The sequence below is a fragment of the Pan troglodytes genome, chromosome 3 (assembly GCF_028858775.2).
Source record: "Pan troglodytes isolate AG18354 chromosome 3, NHGRI_mPanTro3-v2.0_pri, whole genome shotgun sequence".
Taxonomy (NCBI): domain Eukaryota; kingdom Metazoa; phylum Chordata; class Mammalia; order Primates; family Hominidae; genus Pan; species Pan troglodytes.
In genome coordinates, this window is record NC_072401.2 from 728,366 (window position 1) to 734,566 (window position 6,201).

Consider the following 6,201-nt stretch of genomic DNA (forward strand, 5'->3'; position numbering starts at 1 on the left):
CCACCTGTCCAGTCCCATCCCTCATCCCCCTTCTCAGTCCCAGAAGGCCAGGCCCATCTCAGGGATCCCCTCTTCCACAGGGCTGTCCCCACCACACCCCTCATGCCCCCAGCGTTTGCCCAGGGACCACCAGCTTCAGTGGTCACACCCATTTTCCCAGGTACCCACGAGGCAGGCCCCCCTTACCACTTCCTCCCTGGCTCCCAGGTGCCTGAAGCAAAGGCTGAAAAGTTGGCCTGAGAGCCCGCAAGGTTTTATTCTCCTTCTTCAGAAAAAGCTGTGCTTTTTCTGTGCTTGAGGGTTAGGGTAACCTGATCTGATCTGAGTTCTATGAAAATGTTGCATCAAGAATGGAGGTGAAGGCCAGGTGCGGTGGCTCACATCTGTAATCCCAGCACTTTGGGAAGCCGAGGCGGGTGGATCACCTGAGGTCAGAAGTTTGAGACCAGCCTGGCCAACATGGTGAAACCCCGTCTCTACTAAAAATACAAAAATTAGCCGGGCATGGTGGCAGGCGCCTGTAATCCCAGCTACTCGGGAGGCTGAGGCACAAGAAGAATTGCTTGAACCTGGGAGGTGGAGGTTGCAGTCAGCAGAGATCACGCCATTGCACTCCAGCCTGGGCAACAGAGCAAGACTCCATCTCAAAAAAAAATGGAGATGAAGAAAAGAGATCAGGCAATGATGTTCAGACAGTGTAAAAGGGAACTAGCAAAACGTGGTGGGGCTACGGCAGGTGCACAGAGGCTGAACTCAGGCCCTGGAGGATGGGAGGAGGGCAGTGGAGGTGCACAGCCCTCCGGGCGCCATTGGAAGTGTGGGCTGGGGCTGCCCAAAGCCGCTGCCAAGCCCATGGGTGGGGGGCAAAGAGCCCCCCTGCTCTCAGCGCACCCCGGGTGGTCTGGCCACTTGCTACCATATAGTCCACCAGAAACAGGACGATGACCACACAGGTGGGGTGAAGGATTGTTTTGTGGAGTATATTGTATTTTAAAACAACTTTTATTGATCCAAAAGTGATATTCTGTTGAGGATCAATAGCAGATAGAAGGCAAAATGTAGTTCGTATCAGCTGAAGCCTCTCCATGTGAAATCCACATGAATAGGTGGATTCTCTGGTAAACGTGGAGGTTTTAAGAAAGCTGCTATGGACCAGGCTCCGTCATGGAGCCCTCTGGCTTTCTGCTGTCACCCCAAGGAGTCCTCAGGAGAATTCAGTTGTGGGGACATAATGATATTTGCACACTAGTTTCCTAAATTATTTTCTTCTTCCATTTTGTTGCTGTCTTTCTATCACACGCTGGAAGGCAGCAAGTTAAGCAAAGGCACAGGGCCACTGAGAAACCGAACCCGCTGCCATCAGGCCGCTGCCTCTGCCTCATTTGAAAAGGCTGGTACACAGGTACACAAACAATGCATACGTATTTACATGCCAGAATTCACTTTTCTTAAGGTCTCCACCATTTAGAAATTTTCTCTTGTATTTTAGTGAAAAAAATAATGCTTTGGAGTAATGATGACTTTGAGGGGCACTGAAGGACACCATGCTGCTCAGCAGAAGAGCTGGGCCTGAGGGTGACACATGGGGGTGCCGGCCCGATCAGCACCAGAATCAAGTGTAGCAGTGCCTGAACACCATGGACCTGCCTTGGGGCCTAGGAACTCCTCCGGGTACATCCGCCTCTCCGCCCCTCCCCTCACTGCTCACCCGAACTCCAGCGCTCTCCCGAAACGGCTCCACCTTGCTGTGCTGGCCCACAGGTGATGGCTGCCCCACTAGCTCCCACACGGACATGACACAGCACTCAGGGAACCTGCATGCAGCTCAGCACTGACAGGGCGCCCTCCCAGGGACATACTTCCTGAGTGCTTATGCTAAGATGCTGTGGCAAGGGCGGCCAGGACAGCATGACCCAGTCCACAGCCAGGCCACAATGCCCTGCACGGATTCCTCCTGCATCCTGGATGCTCCGTGCAGGGCTGCTGGCCTGGCCCTCAGACACTACCCAGGAGGCCATGTGTGTGCGTGTACAAGTATGCACCCATGTGTGGATGTAGGTGCAATGTGTGTGCAAGCATGTGAGCACAGGTTCACATATACACGTATGTATACATGCACATGCATGAGCATGCACGCATGTGTGTATGTGCAGGAGTACTGTGTGTGTGCGTGCACGTGTGTGAACACGTGTTCATATATACACATATGCAAACATGCACACACACGAGCATGCACCCATGTGTGTATGTGCAGGTGTACTCTGTGTACATGTGTACACATGTGAGCACGTGTTCATATATACATATATGCATACACACATTCAAGGCTTCCTCCTGCAGTGCCTCAGGACCCCAAGCAGGAGTAAAAACTTCAATCACCTGCAGTTTGATCTTCACAATAAAAAACCATCTGACTGATTTTTAGAATTAAATTATTGTTTAATTGCGTTTTCAGTCAAAAATCTCAGTTATGTGGTTCAAATTCATGTTGCCAAGGCCACAGCACCTGCTCTGACCAAGGAAAGGTGTGGAACTTCAGATACCTAAGACCCTGGCTTACTTGGTGACCGTGTTGCCCAGTTCTGCACAGCATCATGTGTTACCTCTGGTAAGTTATCCCTTAAAGTCGATGCCTAGCCAGCCACATGAGCTGTGAGCTCCTACTGCTGAGCCGAATCACAGCTTTGCGTTTAAAACAGTAACTTACAAACTCAGCATTTTGCCATGTAAAAATGCTAAAATGTGTTTAATTTTTTATCTCATCGTCATAATAAACTCTTGGCAGGGAAGCAGAATAAGACTCATTTTTAGAAAGGTCCAAGAACTGGCTGGGCGCGGTGGCTCACTCCTGTAATCCCAGCACTTTGGGAGGCCGAGGCGGGCAGATCACCTGAGGTCGGGAGTTCGAGACCAGCCTGAACAATATGGAGAAACCCCATCTCTAGTAAAAATACAAAGTTAGCCGGGCATGGTGGCACATGCCTGTAATCCCAGCTATTCGGAAGGCTGAGGCAGGAGAATCGCTTGAACCCCGGAGGCAGAGGTTGCGGTGAGCCAAGATTGCGCCATTGCACTCCAGCCTGGGCGACAAGAGTGAGACTCCATCTCAACAACAACAACAACAACAAAGAAAAAAAAAAGAAAGAGAAAGAAGGAAAGAAAGAAAGGGAGAGAAAGATCCAAGAACTGGCATTATTTTGCAAGTAGCACAACAAAGAACCCACTCTCAACCACCAACTTCAGGTTTCAAAAAGGTAGAATGAGCATGAATAAAATTGCTGCCGTGAGTTGGATAACCTCATTATTCAGCGCTAGAGCAGTAACTAGCAAGTCAGTGGTAACTAGGAAGGAAGACTGATGTCTCGTGATGCTCCACTCATTTCCCTGAGAATTGATCTTTGGGGCAATTTGAGTTTAGAGGTATGTGGGATTCTATTTCCTCTGGTAAACTAAAAAAAAACAAAAACAAAAACAAAAACAAAAAACCTTGGTATTCCACATCAGTACATGAACACCTATGACAGTGGAGGTAAGAATAGTCCTGGAGTTAGGGACACTCAATCTTAAAATTACTCATCTAACTTTCTGGTCACATGGAAGAGTCCAGTTTGCCCCAGCTAGGTCTTTGTGCACCCCTGGATTATCCTGCCACCCCGGCCAGGGAGGTGTACACAGAGACAGGAGGGTGTGCATGCAGGGACAGGAAGGGAGTGTACACAGAGACAGGAGGGTGTGCACGCAGGGACAGGACAGGTGTGCTTGCAGGCGACAGGATGAGTGTGCCCGCAGGAATAGGAGGGTGTGCACACAGGGACAGGAAGAGGGTGCAAGCAGGGACACGAGGGGTGTGCACGTGGGGACAGGACGGGTGTGCAAACGGGCGACAGGATGGGTGTGCACGCAGGTACAGGAGGATGTGCCCATAGGGACAGGAGGATGTGCGAGCAGGGACGGGAGAGTGTGCGCGCAGGGACAGGAGGGTGTGCCCGAAGGTACAGGAGGGTGTGCATGCAGGGACAGGACGGTGTGCACGAGGGATAGGATGGTGTGTATGCGGGGATAGGAAGGCGTGCATGCAGGGACATGAGGGTGTGCACGCACGCAGGGACAGGAGGGTGTGCACACAGGGACAGGAGGCTGTGCATGCACGGACAGGTTGGTGTGCACGCAGGGACAGGATGGTGTGCACATAGGGATAGGAGGATGTGCCGGCGGGGACAGGAGGGTGTGCACACGGGTACAGGAAGATGTGCAAGCATGGACAGGAGGGTGTGCATGCAGGGACAGGAGGGCATGCACGCAGGTACGGGATGGGCGTGCACACAGGGACAGAACGGTGTGCATGCAGGGATAGGAGGGTGTGTCCACAGTGACAGGACGGTGTGAAGCCTACTCCTGGCCATGGGCCTCTGCCCCTATCTTCTGCCTTCTGTTCTGTCCCAAGAAAAGCCTGACACTCTAAAGAGGTCGCCGATTTTGATCACAAGTTTGAAAGACTCATAAGTCATCTAACATTTTAAGCTGTACAAACAGAATTAAGACTAAACACTTCGGAAAACAAAAAGCACACAGGAAATTTGGCTTTTTGCATCTGCACTGCCCATGCATTTGCTCCAGCCAGGGCAGTGCCAGGCAGCCTTCTGCAGGGAGCCACCAAGTGCCCACCCCCGGGCAGGTCCACCTGGCTGCCCCTGTTGCGTAGTTCTGGGAGGCTGGCCTTGCAGCCACCTGAGAGGCCTCTGCTCGGAAAGCAGGAGGCACCTGACAATGCCACGCTGATTGGATGTAAGCAGACAGAAGGAAGTATCTTAAAAGTCACACTGCTCTGCCAGCGATCACATTTTTGCTTAGGTTGATGACTGCTGGGCTGGTTGTCCTGGGGCAGGAAAGGACTGGGCTGTAAATGGACAGTGGGACCAGTCAGGTCATGCCCTCTGTCTGGCTGGACCCCCTTTCTCACTCCACCATTCAGGGAGGCCTATTATGAGCCACTATCTGAAGAAGCCTGTGGATGAAAACCTAGTAAATTGGCTGTGATTCTTTGTCCTCCAGCAGCATCCACATAGCAAGGAGAGGACACTGGCCCATGGCATCTTTGACCAGATCCCCAAGCTTCGCAGTAACTGAGCAGGCATCAGCAGGGGAAGGTTTGCCAGCTCTGGAGATCAGCCCCCTGAATGGTGACAGGTTTCACTTCCCATCATGGAAATGGGGCTGGAGCCTCCTGCCTCTTGTGGCCTCTGCAGTAGCAGGGAAGCCCGGCCAGGAGCCAGCAGGGATGGGGGCCTTGGTCACCAGGGGTATAGGGAGCTCCAGCTTTGGGGGACTAGGGGCTGAGGAGAGGCCTCACTCCAGAGCCTGCACCTGAAAACTATGCTCCATCCTTAAATTTGGCTACTTTTTCACAGCTGTAAGTAGACTTCCATACACAATACAGATATTACACGTGGTTTCTGTAGCTTCTCTCTCCTAACTGCTCTGTGCTGGCACTCACCCCGCAGAGCACTGGCTGCCTCCCCGGTCCCGCGGCAGGAGGTACTCATCTTTCCCACCAGGCTGTGGCTCTGCTCCCAGCTGCTCAGGGTCAGCAGCTACCAGCCTGATGCCACAATTCCAGCACGTGGGAGTCCGATCACCTTTTCCCAAGACTTGGAGCCAGACTGGCTCCCAGCCAGCCCAGCAGACAGATGGAAACACACTCCACCAGCATATGGAACTCATTTCATATGATGTGTGAAAACACACACACACATAGCCTCATCATTTAAAAGTATGACCTTCACATCAATTAAGGCGATTACGGGGTATATTTGAAATGAAATGCTATCATACTCAAAATTACCAGATTAATGAAATAATCAACAGGAAAATTATCTATGCCAGAAAAACTATGACTGATTTTCCGAAATAGGATTAAATTGTTCATATGTATTAACCAAAAATAAGATCTGCTTTGCAGTCGAAACCACACAACCAGTTTCCAAAAAAAAAAAAGAAAAGAAAAAAGAAATGTATGGGATGTGGCATCAGTGTCTCTACACACACAGAAAGTTAGCTTTAGAAAGAGGCTGGATTCAGTCAACTAGCTAGCAGAATACAACTGTTCAAACTCAACATTTGTCCGACCAAATGAAACCATTTCCCCCCACACTGACTTGTGCGTAGACATCCTCTAATTCCAATTTGATGAATATTCTCCAA

The 6,201-nt window shown here is 50.9% G+C and overlaps 1 long non-coding RNA gene across 1 annotated transcript; it reads left to right on the forward strand.

Annotated features, from left to right (window-relative positions):
* Nucleotides 1–215: 215 nt before the first annotated feature.
* LOC134809853 (uncharacterized) lies at nt 216–2,418 on the forward strand. The gene is made up of 2 exons (XR_010156403.1): nt 216–1,402; nt 1,490–2,418. It is a non-coding gene; the product is annotated as an uncharacterized LOC134809853 (long non-coding RNA).
* The last annotated feature ends 3,783 nt before the right edge of the window (nt 2,419–6,201 follow it).